This window comes from Somniosus microcephalus, unplaced genomic scaffold, assembly GCF_052327205.1.
Source record: "Somniosus microcephalus isolate GS21.2 unplaced genomic scaffold, FLI_Smic_1.0 unresolved_chr9, whole genome shotgun sequence".
NCBI classification, from domain to species: domain Eukaryota; kingdom Metazoa; phylum Chordata; class Chondrichthyes; order Squaliformes; family Somniosidae; genus Somniosus; species Somniosus microcephalus.
In genome coordinates this window covers 9,100,005-9,112,777 of record NW_028225187.1, presented here as the reverse complement: position 1 = coordinate 9,112,777, position 12,773 = coordinate 9,100,005, and the positions used below count along the sequence as shown (strand labels likewise).

The window sequence follows — 12,773 nt, the reverse complement described above, 5'->3', positions numbered from 1 at the left end:
CCGCTGGTGGTATTTTCACTTCACTACCGCCGTTTCCGTGGTTAGCCACGAGGTGGCTACCAATCTCTTTACTAAGCCTTCATGCAGTAAGTGTTTGCCCCCCAGGCGATGTACCCCATCTACTCCAGGCAGCCATAAAAGCATGTACTATGCCATTAACATAGCGACTATTGGTATAGATATTCACCCGTTTTCCTGCTGCTAATTTTAATGCCTCTGTCAATGCCGTTAACTCGGCACCTTGTGCTGAACTATCCCCTGGTAGTCTTCCTTCCCTCTGGATGGTGCCGTTTCCCATCACCACAGCCCAACCTGTTTGTGGTGTTCCGTTAACATATTTAGGAGACCCATCCACATATAGCTGTAAGTCCGTTTCCGTCAAAGGTAATTCCTTGATCCTGTCTGCATATTCTAGTTTCTCTTCACAGGTGCAACAGTGTTCCTCTCCTGCCATTCCTATCATAGATGTGGGGTTCTGGCTCATGTATAACTATCTGTATAGATTTATCTTTGGCTAACAGGACAGCCTCCCAAGCAGCCTTCCTGCCGTTTGAGGTGTTGCAGCAATAAGTTTACAAGATAACTTCCATATAACAAAAGAAAGAAGATAATCCATTGTGACTCTTCTTAGAGCCTAAGGGGTTAATTTATCAGATCATAATTTTCCTTCTGTCACTGGGGCAATACCAGCTTAAAATTAAGAAACTTAAATTTAATAATGTCCAATATCTTTAAAGTTCATACTAAAGTTGTTGCTTGGTGAACTTAAACAGCTGTCTGTGGAAAGGGTTAACTCCTTTGCAGATTTTTAAGAAGCTGGAGCGAAACATTTTCAGCTGCACGCAATTGCGTCACTTCACATAAATTAAAGAAAACTTTCCTGATCGAAATAGACAGTTGTGTTTTCACACTTTAACTAAACACGAACACTTGGGCTTCATTGGTCAGATTCCCTTTCTCAGCTGCCCGCTTGACTGCCCTGGCTGCCCATGCATTGCCCTGTTGGTGTTGGTCAGTAATCTTCTTGTGTGTTTTAATTTATTATACTTTGTATCCTAGGTAGATTACTCCATCCTTCCCTACCTGTATCTTTCCAGAGTTTACCTTTAGTCCCACATTCTGTAGGGTTTCCAGTACCGTAGTCAAATAAGTATTGTCGCGGGACCTGCCAATATCGGATGTTCTTGCAAACTGGAGTTATCTTATTCAATTCGGACTACACCAATTTATACCAATTAAAATTTCACCCTGGCCACAATGAAAGTCTGGTATTAATAGTTTAATTATCCTCATAACTCCAATTTGATCCAGATCAATTTTATTTTACCCATCAGTATCACTTGGAAAAGAAAGAAAGAAACCATTTTTAACAAAGAAGCAATCACATATGCATTGTAAATATTCAAATTCATTTTCTTCCAGGCACATTGACAACTGTAACTTCAAGGCTGAAGCTTATCTTTTGTAAAACAGTGAACAGATAAAACAAAACAAAATAGCACATTCTTGCAGAAAACAGTAAATTACGTCATATTTCTTATTGTCCTTTCTTCAGATGTCTTTCCAAAATACTGTAAAAAAAACATTGAATATAACTGGAGAAAAATTAGTTTTTCACATTTAAGCTAATCAAACTGCTTTAGAAGTTTTCACCAAAGCAGCCGCAACTCTAAGGTTAAATCTTTGACTGAAATTTAATCTTTGCTTAATCAAACTTTTTTTGTTCTTCTCAGTTTTTTACACACCAGCTTAACTTAAATTGTAGTAGTTTTTTTCAATTCTGGGGGCACAATCTTATTCACGCAGTCTTAGAACTTCCAAAATCCAAGACAAGACAAAAGTTTTAAACGTTTTTAATAGAGAAGTGGGTGGAGCTAAAACACTCATAACAGAATCTTTCATTTAAAGACAGACTTTCAGACAATGAAATACAGTAACTTCTAAAAAATTCAGTCAGGAAAAATGTCACACTTTAACACACACTTGCATACAAACTGAAATTCCAGCATTTGTTTAAGGTTCCTTTCACTCAGCAATCTTGGGTTTTATTTGTCTCGGCACAGACGTTAATAACTTCCATGTCGGTAAAAATTTAAGTCGCTCTTTTTTTTCCCCCTTTTTAAATCAGTGACTCAGCAGCTTTGCCTGGCTTTCCAGATCCGTGTTTTTTCCCCTTCCTTTGCTGAGTTTTCAGATTCGTTAGCCTGCAAATTATATCTTTTTACTTCTTTATCTCTTCCTTCTGTTTCAATTCCTTACGTTGTTTCTGGTAACAAACTAAGATTCCCCATTCACCCTTTTCCCTCTTTATCTTTGGTTTGTCCTCTCCACCAAGCCCTTTGGCTCTCTGCACTGTCTTCGGGATCTCACCCTTTTTTTTCATAGTTTCGATAAGTTTTTGATCTTTGTCCGCTAAATAGTGAGTGATGGAGTCAGGATCTCCCCAAGGGGATAGTCCCTCCTCCTCTATCTCTGCATCCTTTTGAGGCATTCTATATAACTTCTGAACTACTTCTCAATGGTTTTTATGTCACTCTATCATTCACCCACACACAATTATTTTGCGCACTCACTCATCACGGGATCACGATTCTGTTGTGTGTTTAGTTCCCTACATCTACATGATCCTGGCCATCACGTGGGACTATGTCCTCTTAATTCGGGCTCAGGCTAGATGTTTGGGATAGGCAGCCATCCTTGTCCATGTCGATCACCCCATGACTCCCAAGGATTCAATATTCATAGGACTTCACCGGCCATTTAGCCACCTATCCGACCTAAAGGATTTTGCCCCCTCCGCGGCTTAGAGGATTTTGCTGCCTCCCCGGCTTAGTGGAATTTGCACCTTCCCAGCTTATCAGACTGCACCCCTTTCTCGAGTCTGTCTACCTATGTGCTTTTAATCGCAGACCTACCGATTCTCACAGGACGTTGTGAGCTTTCGAATTTATGGGTGGTAATTTAAATGTACTCATCCTTTCTAGCTCAACTTTCGTGTGGGATCGGCCAGTGTCAACAATCCTGCCGACTATGCCGATTGATGTAATCTACAAGTGGACCAAGTGATATACAAGGCCAAAGCTTAGCTATAGTATAACTGACATAAACACAAGAATCTGCCACACAACTTTCTAATCACGTTATTCGCACCAACATAAGCTGCAAATGCAGCAAATTGGAGCAGCCTTGGCCTTCCCCTTTCTCTCAACGCATTCCTGCAGCGCCGCCTCTCCAGCACCAGATGGTGGTCTTCGGCCTTTACACAACAAGGAATACCTTCACACAAGACGGAACACCGTTGCACAACACGGAGAACCTTTACACAACAGGAAACACATTACTCAATATCGGACATCTTTACAAAGCAGACAACATCTCTAAACAACAGGGAAAACCTTTACACAACAGAGAACATCTTTACGCAACAGTGAACAACTTTATATAACGGGGAACATCTTTACACAACAGGGAATTTCTTTACACAGCAGAAAGCACCTTCATGCAAGACTATCTCCTCATCTCAGTCTCCGTTTCCCTGTCTGCCAACAAACCCTCTCTGTTTCTCTCGAAGTCTCGGATTTCCCTCAGTCTCTGTCTCTCCCTTGTGTTATTCGGTCTGTCTCTCTCTCTCTCTCTCTCTTGTTTAATCAGTGTATTTCTCTATCCCTCCCTTTGTGTGGCGAGAAAGACCCTTGCTAGTTTTCTGTGTGTCATTTTGTGTCTGTCCCATTGTCGGTGGAGTAATACTGAGTGTCCTTGTGAAATTACGCAGCCATGTGAGCCTGCCAACACGGGTGCTGCGGGGTCCGGGTCTCTGGGCTGTTTGACGGCCATGCTGTTGCTTTCAACACAGCCTGGATGCTGAAATTTGTCTCGCTAACACACAGCACCGTGGGGCATCGGAAGCTAAACACCAGCCTGCATTGCGCTCCAACCGACAGCAGAGTGGCGCAGCGGAAGCGTGCTGGGCCCGTAACCCAGAGATCGATGGATCAAAACCATCCTCTGCTATTAGCATTCTTATTTACACCAACAATAAAATCCTCTTTTGCGACACACAATCAAATCGCACTGATTTTATCACACTTTACTTACAACAACTTCCTGCTTGCAATACACAACAGGGATAAATTATTAATTAAATTTACAAAGGTTGTGTTCCAACAAAGATCTATTTATCAGTGTTGCCCTGTGAACAGGTAGCTTCTTCTGATCTAGTGGGTTGCATCAGAAGAGAGTTTGCCGATCACGAATTTAATTTCATTTTGTTTCCCCTTTTACTTGCAAGACCAAGCCACTTTTCAATCACCAGTCACTAGTTTCAGATTCCAGACAGCTTTGCTGTGGTAGCGTGGCCGAGCGGTCGAAGGCACTGGATAAAAATTCCAGTCTTTTCGGGGGCGAGGGTTCGAATCCCACTACTGCCTGATATTGCGGCATTCGTAAATTTCGTCGCTGGGCCAACAGCCGTAAACCGTGCAGGCACGGCGGTTTTGTTCAGTATTATGTCACATTTTCCTTCAGTTGTTATTGGCAGATAGATCTGATTGCAGAATTTCCTCTTGTGCATAATTGGCCTGAACACCGCCCCGAAAACTACAAACACCGCCACCCAACCAACTGAATTCAGCTCGTTCACTCACTCGTCTCCACACCTGCTGCCTCTCACTTATTCAGATATGCACCACTTTTACAATTTTGTTTCTTACATTTCTTACAATCTACCGACCGCGCCCCCCATTGCTGTCAAACTCGCACCCACCATCTCTCCGTCGTTTCCCCGTTCGCCCTTCCAATCTTGCCGGCTCAACAGCCCCTCCCATTTGCTCCTGTGCTCCAATCCGATTAATGTAACACGAGTATCTTTTGTTCAATCTAACCTATCCAGACAGTGAAAGTTACATTAAGACATGGTTAAGAGAAGATCCATTCTGTAAAAAAAAGTGTGGGTGGGATCTGGACTCTGACTTCAGGATGTGAGTCAGATGTGTTTTTCATACCATTAGTCTGAGGAAGTTGTGATTCGCTGGGCAAACATTTCCTATTGTTCTCTCCTCTTATAATTATGATACATTTCAGGCTCAATGCGTCAGGTTTTATTTATCACACTTTACACTTTACTTACAGCAACTTCCTTCTTGCAGTAAACACAAGAATCTGCCACACAACTTTCTAATCACGTTATTCGCACCAACATAAGCTGCAAATGCTGCAAACTTGGAGCAGCCTTGGCCTTCCCCTTTCTCTCAACGGATTCCTGCAGCGCCGCCTCTCCAGCACCAGATGGTGGTCTTAGGCCTTTACACAACAAGGAATACCTTCACACAAGACGGAACACCGTTGCACAACACGGAGAACCTTTACACAACAGGAAACACATTACTCAATATCGGACATCTTTACAAAGCAGACAGCATCTCTAAACAACAGGGAAAAACTTTACACAACAGAGAACATCTTTACGCAACAGTGAACAACTTTATATAACGGGGAACATCTTTACACAACAGGGAATTTCTTTTCACAGCAGAAAGCACCTGCATGCAAGTCTATCTCTTCATCTCAGTCTCCGTTTCCCTGTCTGTCTACAAACCCTCTCTGTTTCTCTCGAAGTCTCGGATTGCCCTCAGTCTCTGTCTCTCCCTTGTGTTATTCGGTCTGTCTCTCTCTCTCTCTCTCTTGTTTATTCAGTGTATTTCTCTATCCCTCCCTTTGTGTGGCGAGAAAGACCCTTGCTAGTTTTCTGTGTGTCATTTTGTGTCTGTCCCATTGTCGGTGGAGTAATACTGAGTGTCCTTGTGAAATTACGCAGCCATGTGAGCCTGCCAACACGGGTGCTGCGGGGTCCGGGTCTCTGGGCTGTTTGACGGCCATGCTGCAGCTTTCAACACAGCCTGGAAGCTGAAATTTGTCTCGCTAATACACAGCACCGTGGGGCATCGGAAGCTAAACACCAGCCGGCATTCTGCACCAGCCGACAGCAGAGTGGCGCAGCGGAAGGGTGCTGAGCCCGTAACCGAGTGATCGATGGACCAAAACCATCCTCTGCTATTAGCATTCTTATTCACACCAACAATAAGAACCTCTTTTGCTACACACAATCAAATCGCACTGATTTTATCACACTTTACTTACAACAACTTCCTGCTTGCAATACACAACAGGGATAAATTATTAATTAAATTTACAAAGGGTGTGTTCCAACAAAGATCTATTTGTCAGTGTTGCCCTGTGAACAGGTAGCTTCTTCTGATCTAGTGGGTTGCATCAGAAGAGAGTTTGCCGATCACGAATTTAATTTCCTTTTGTTTCCCCTTTTACTTACAAGACCAAGCCACTTTTCAATCACCAGTCACTAGTTTCAGATTCCAGACAGCTTTGATGTGGTAGCGTGGCCGAGCGGTCCTAAGGCGCTGGATCAAGATTGCAGTCGCTTTAGGGGCGAGGGTTCGAATCCCACTACTGCCTGATATTGCAGCATTCGTAAATTTCGTCGCTGGGCCAACAGCCGTAAACCGTGCAGGCACGGCGGTTTTGTTCTGTATTATGTCACATTTTCCTTTAATTGTTATTGGCAGATTGATCTGATTGCAGAATTTCCTCTTGTGGATAATTGGCCTGAACACCGCCCCGAACATGACAAACACCGCCACCCAACCAACTGAATTCAGCTCGTTCACTCACTCGTCTCCACACCTGCTGCCTCTCACTTATTCAGATATGCACCACTTTTACAATTTTGTTTCTTACATTTCTTACAATCTACCGACCGCGCCCCCCATTGCTGTCAAACTCGCACCCACCATCTCTCCGTCGTTTCCCCGTTCGCCCTTCCAATCTTGCCGGCTCAACAGCCCCTCCCATTTGCTCCTGTGCTCCAATCCGATTAATGTAACACGAGTATCTTTTGTTCAATCTAACCTATCCAGACAGTGAAAGTTACATTAAGACATGGTTAAGAGAAGATCCATTCTGTAAAAAAAAGGGTGGGTGGGATCTGGACTCTGACTTCAGGATGTGAGTCAGATGTGTTTTTCATACCATTAGTCTGAGGAAGTTGTGATTCGCTGGGCAAACTTTTCCTATTGTTCTCTCCTCTTTTATAATTATGATACATTTCAGGCTCAATGCGTCAGGTTTTATTTATCACACTTTACACTTTACTTACAGCAACTTCCTTCTTGCAGTAAACACAAGGATCTGCCACACAACTTTCTAATCACGTTATTCGCACCAACATAAGCTGCAAATGCTGCAAACTTGGAGCAGCCTTGGCCTTCCCCTTTCTCTCAACGCATTCCTGCAGCGCCGCCTCTCCAGCACCAGATGGTGGTCTTAGGCCTTTACACAACAAGGAATACCTTCACACAAGACGGAACACCGTTGCACAACACGGAGAACCTTTACACAACAGGAAACATATTACTCAATATCGGACATCTTTACAAAGCAGACAGCATCTCTAAACAACAGGGACAAACTTTACACAACAGAGAACATCTTTACGCAACAGTGAACAACTTTATATAACGGGGAACATCTTTACACAACAGGGAATGTCTTTACACAGCAGAAAGCACCTGCATGCAAGTCTATCTCTTCATCTCAGTCTCCGTTTCCCTGTCTGTCTACAAACCCTCTCTGTTTCTCTCGAAGTCTCAGATTTCCCTCAGTCTCTGTCTCTCCCTTGTGTTATTCGGTCTGTCTCTCTCTCTCTCTCTCTCTTGTTTATTCAGTGTATTTCTCTATCCCTCCCTTTGTGTGGCGAGAAAGACCCTTGCTAGTTTTCTGTGTGTCATTTTGTGTCTGTCCCATTGTCGGTGGAGTAATACTGAGTGTCCTTGTGAAATTACGCAGCCATGTGAGCCTGCCAACACGGGTGCTGCGGGGTCCGGGTCTCTGGGCTGTTTGACGGCCATGCTGCAGCTTTCAACACAGCCTGGAAGCTGAAATTTGTCTCGCTAACACACAGCACCGTGGGGCATCGGAAGCTAAACACCAGCCGGCATTCTGCACCAGCCGACAGCAGAGTGGCGCAGCGGAAGGGTGCTGGGCCCGTAACCGAGTGATCGATGGACCAAAACCATCCTCTGCTATTAGCATTCTTATTCACACCAACAATAAGAACCTCTTTTGCTACACACAATCAAATCGCACTGATTTTATCACACTTTACTTACAACAACTTCCTGCTTGCAATACACAACAGGGATAAATTATTAATTAAATTTACAAAGGATGTGTTCCAACAAAGATCTATTTGTCAGTGTTGCTCAGTGAACAGGTAGCTTATTCTGATCTAGTGGGTTGCATCAGAAGAAAGTTTGCCGATCACGAATTTAATTTCCTTTTGTTTCCCCTTTTACTTACAAGACCAAGCCACTTTTCAATCACCAGTCACTAGTTTCAGATTCCAGACAGCTTTGATGTGGTAGCGTGGCCGAGCGGTCTAAGGCGCTGGATCAAAATTGCAGTCGTTTCTGGGGCGAGGGTTCGAATCCCACTACTGTCTGATATTGCAGCATTCGTAAATTTCGTCGCTGGGCCAACAGACGTAAACCGTGCAGGCACGGCGGTATTGTTCAGTATTATGTCACATTTTCCTTCAGTTGTTATTGGCAGATAGATCTGATTGCAGAATTTCCTCTTGTCCATAATTGGCCTGAACACCGCCCCGAACACTACAAACACCGCCACCCAACCAACTGAATTCAGCTCGTTCACTCACTCGTCTCCACACCTGCTGCCTCTCACTTATTCAGATATGCACCACTTTTACAATTTTGTTTCTTACATTTCTTACAATCTACCGACCGCGCCCCCCATTGCTGTCAAACTCGCACCCACCATCTCTCCGTCGTTCGCCCTTCCAATCTTGCCGGCTCAACAGCCCCTCCCATTTGCTCCTGTGCTCCAATCCGATTAATGTAACACGAGTATCTTTTGTTCAATCTAACCTATCCAGACAGTGAAAGTTACATTAAGACATGGTTAAGAGAAGATCCATTCTGTAAAAAAAAGGGTGGGTGGGATCTGGACTCTGACTTCAGGATGTGAGTCAGATGTGTTTTTCATACCATTAGTCTGAGGAAGTTGTGATTCGCTGGGCAAACTTTTCCTATTGTTCTCTCCTCTTATAATTATGATACATTTCAGGCTCAATGCGTCAGGTTTTATTTATCACACTTTACACTTTACTTACAGCAACTTCCTTCTTGCAGTAAACACAAGAATATGCCACACAACTTTCTAATCACGTTATTCGCACCAACATAAGCTGCAAATGCTGCAAACTTGGAGCAGCCTTGGCCTTCCCCTTTCTCTCAACGGATTCCTGCAGCGCCGCCTCTCCAGCACCAGATGGTGGTCTTAGGCCTTTACACAACAAGGAATACCTTCACACAAGACGGAACACCGTTGCACAACACGGAGAACCTTTACACAATAGGAAACACATAACTCAATATCGGACATCTTTACAAAGCAGACAGCATCTCTAAACAACAGGGAAAAACTTTACACAACAGAGAACATCTTTACGCAACAGTGAACAACTTTATATAACGGGGAACATCTTTACACAACAGGGAATTTCTTTTCACAGCAGAAAGCACCTTCATGCAAGTCTATCTCTTCATCTCAGTCTCCGTTTCCCTGTCTGTCTACAAACCCTCTCTGTTTCTCTCGAAGTCTCGGATTTCCCTCAGTCTCTGTCTCTCCCTTGTGTTATTCGGTCTGTCTCTCTCTCTCTCTCTCTCTTGTTTATTCAGTGTATTTCTCTATCCCTCCCTTTGTGTGGCGAGAAAGACCCTTGCTAGTTTTCTGTGTGTCATTTTGTGTCTGTCCCATTGTCGGTGGAGTAATACTGAGTGTCCTTGTGAAATTACGCAGCCATGTGAGCCTGCCAACACGGGTGCTGCGGGGTCCGGGTCTCTGGGCTGTTTGACGGCCATGCTGCAGCTTTCAACACAGCCTGGAAGCTGAAATTTGTCTCGCTAACACACAGCACCGCGGGGCATCGGAAGCTAAACACCAGCCGGCATTCTGCACCAGCCGACAGCAGAGTGGCGCAGCGGAAGGGTGCTGAGCCCGTAACCGAGTGATCGATGGACCAAAACCATCCTCTGCTATTAGCATTCTTATTCACACCAACAATAAGAACCTCTTTTGCTACACACAATCAAATCGCACTGATTTTATCACACTTTACTTACAACAACTTCCTGCTTGCAATACACAACAGGGATAAATTATTAATTAAATTTACAAAGGGTGTGTTCCGACAAAGATCTATATGTCAGTGTTGCCCTGTGAACAGGTAGCTTCTTCTGATCTAGTGGGTTGCATCAGAAGAGAGTTTGCCGATCACGAATTTAATTTCCTTTTGTTTCCCCTTTTACTTACAAGACCAAGCCACTTTTCAATCACCAGTCACTAGTTTCAGATTCCAGAGAGCTTTGATGTGGTAGCGTGGCCGAGCGGTCTAAGGCGCTGGATCAAGATTGCAGGCGCTTCGGGGGCGAGGGTTCGAATCCCACTAACTGCCTGATATTGCAGCATTCGTAAATTTCGTCGCTGGGCCAACAGCCGTAAACCGTGCAGGCACGGCGGTTTTGTTCTGTATTATGTCACATTTTCCTTTAGTTGTTATTGGCAGATAGATCTGATTGCAGAATTTCCTCTTGTGCATAATTGGCCTGAACACCGCCCGGAACACGACAAACACCGCCACCCAACCAACTGAATTCAGCTCGTTCACTCACTCGTCTCCACACCTGCTGCCTCTCACTTATTCAGATATGCACCACTTTTACAATTTTGTTTCTTACATTTCTTACAATCTACCGACCGCGCCCACCATTGCTGTTAAACTCGCACCCACCATCTCTCCGTCGTTTCCCCGTTCGCCCTTCCAATCTTGCCGGCTCAACAGCCCCTCCCATTTGCTCCTGTGCTCCAATCCGATTAATGTAACACGAGTATCTTTTGTTCAATCTAACCTATCCAGACAGTGAAAGTTACATTAAGACAAGATCCATTCTGTAAAAAAAAGGCTGGGTGGGGTCTGGACTCTGACTTCAGGATGTGAGTCAGATGTGTTTTTCATATCATTAGTCTGAGGAAGTTGTGATTCGCTGGGCAAACTTTTCCTATTGTTCTCTCCTCTTATAATTATGATACATTTCAGGCTCAATGCGTCAGGTTTTATTTATCACACTTTACACTTTACTTACAGCAACTTCCTTCTTGCAGTAAACACAAGAATCTGCCACACAACTTTCTAATCACCTTATTCGCACCAACATAAGCTGCAAATGCTGCAAACTTGGAGCAGCCTTGGCCTTCCCCTTTCTCTCAACGCATTCCTGCAGCGCCGCCTCTCCAGCACCAGATGGTGGTCTTAGGCCTTTACACAACAAGGAATACCTTCACACAAGACGGAACACCGTTGCACAACACGGAGAACCTTTACACAACAGGAAACACATTACTCAATATCGGACATCTTTACAAAGCAGACAGCATCTCTAAACAACAGGGAAAATCTTTACACAACAGAGAACATCTTTACGCAACAGTGAACAACTTTATATAACGGGGAACATCTTTACACAACAGGGAATGTCTTTACACAGCAGAAAGCACCTGCATGCAAGTCTATCTCTTCATCTCAGTCTCCGTTTCCCTGTCTGTCTACAAACCCTCTCCGTTTCTCTCGAAGTCTCGGATTTCCCTCAGTCTCTGTCTCTCCCTTGTGTTATTCGGTCTGTCTCTCTCTCTCTCTCTCTCTTGTTTATTCAGTGTATTTCTCTATCCCTCCCTTTGTGTGGCGAGAAAGACCCTTGCTAGTTTTCTGTGTGTCATTTTGTGTCTGTCCCATTGTCGGTGGAGTAATACTGAGTGTCCTTGTGAAATTACGCAGCCATGTGAGCCTGCCAACACGGGTGCTGCGGGGTCCGGGTCTCTGGGCTGTTTGACGGCCATGCTGCAGCTTTCAAAACAGCCTGGAAGCTGAAATTTGTCTCGCTAACACACAGCACCGTGGGGCATCGGAAGCTAAACACCAGCCGGCATTCTGCACCAGCCGACAGCAGAGTGGCGCAGCGGAAGCGTGCTGGGCCCGTAACCGAGTGATCGACAGACCAAAACCATTCTCTGCTATTAGCATTCTTATTTACACCAACAATAAAAACCTCTTTTGCTGCACACAATCAAATCGCACTGATTTTATCACACTTTACTTACAACAACTTCCTGCTTGCAATGCACAACAGGGATAAATTATTAATTAAATTTACAAAGGGTGTGTTCCAACAAAGATCTATTTGTCAGTGTTGCCCTGTGAATAGGTAGCTTCTTCTGATCTAGTGGGTTGCATCAGAAGAGAGTTTGCCGATCACGAATTTAATTTCCTTTTGTTTCCCCTTTTACTGACAAGACCAAGCCACTTTTCAATCACCAGTCACTAGTTTCAGATTCCAGATATATTCGATGTGGTAGCGTGGCCGAGCGGTCTAAGGCGCTGGATCAAGATTACAGTCTCTTCGGGGGCGAGGGTTCGAATCCCACTACTGCCTGATATTGCGGCATTCGTAAATTTCGTCGCTTGGCCAACAGCCGCAAACCGTGCAGGCACGGCGGTTTTGTTCAGTATTTTGTCACATTTTCCTTCAGTTGTTATTGGCAGATAGATCTGATTGCAGAATTTCCTCTTGTGCATAACTGGCCTGAACACCGTCCCGAACACTGCAAACACCGCCACCCAACCAACT

The 12,773-nt window shown here is 44.3% G+C and overlaps 1 non-coding gene across 1 annotated transcript; it reads left to right on the top strand.

The window, feature by feature from the left end:
• The first annotated feature begins 3,939 nt into the window (after window positions 1–3,939).
• On the top strand, window positions 3,940–4,011 carry trnat-cgu (transfer RNA threonine (anticodon CGU)). Its single transcript has one exon. It is a non-coding gene; the product is annotated as a tRNA-Thr (tRNA).
• The last annotated feature ends 8,762 nt before the right edge of the window (window positions 4,012–12,773 follow it).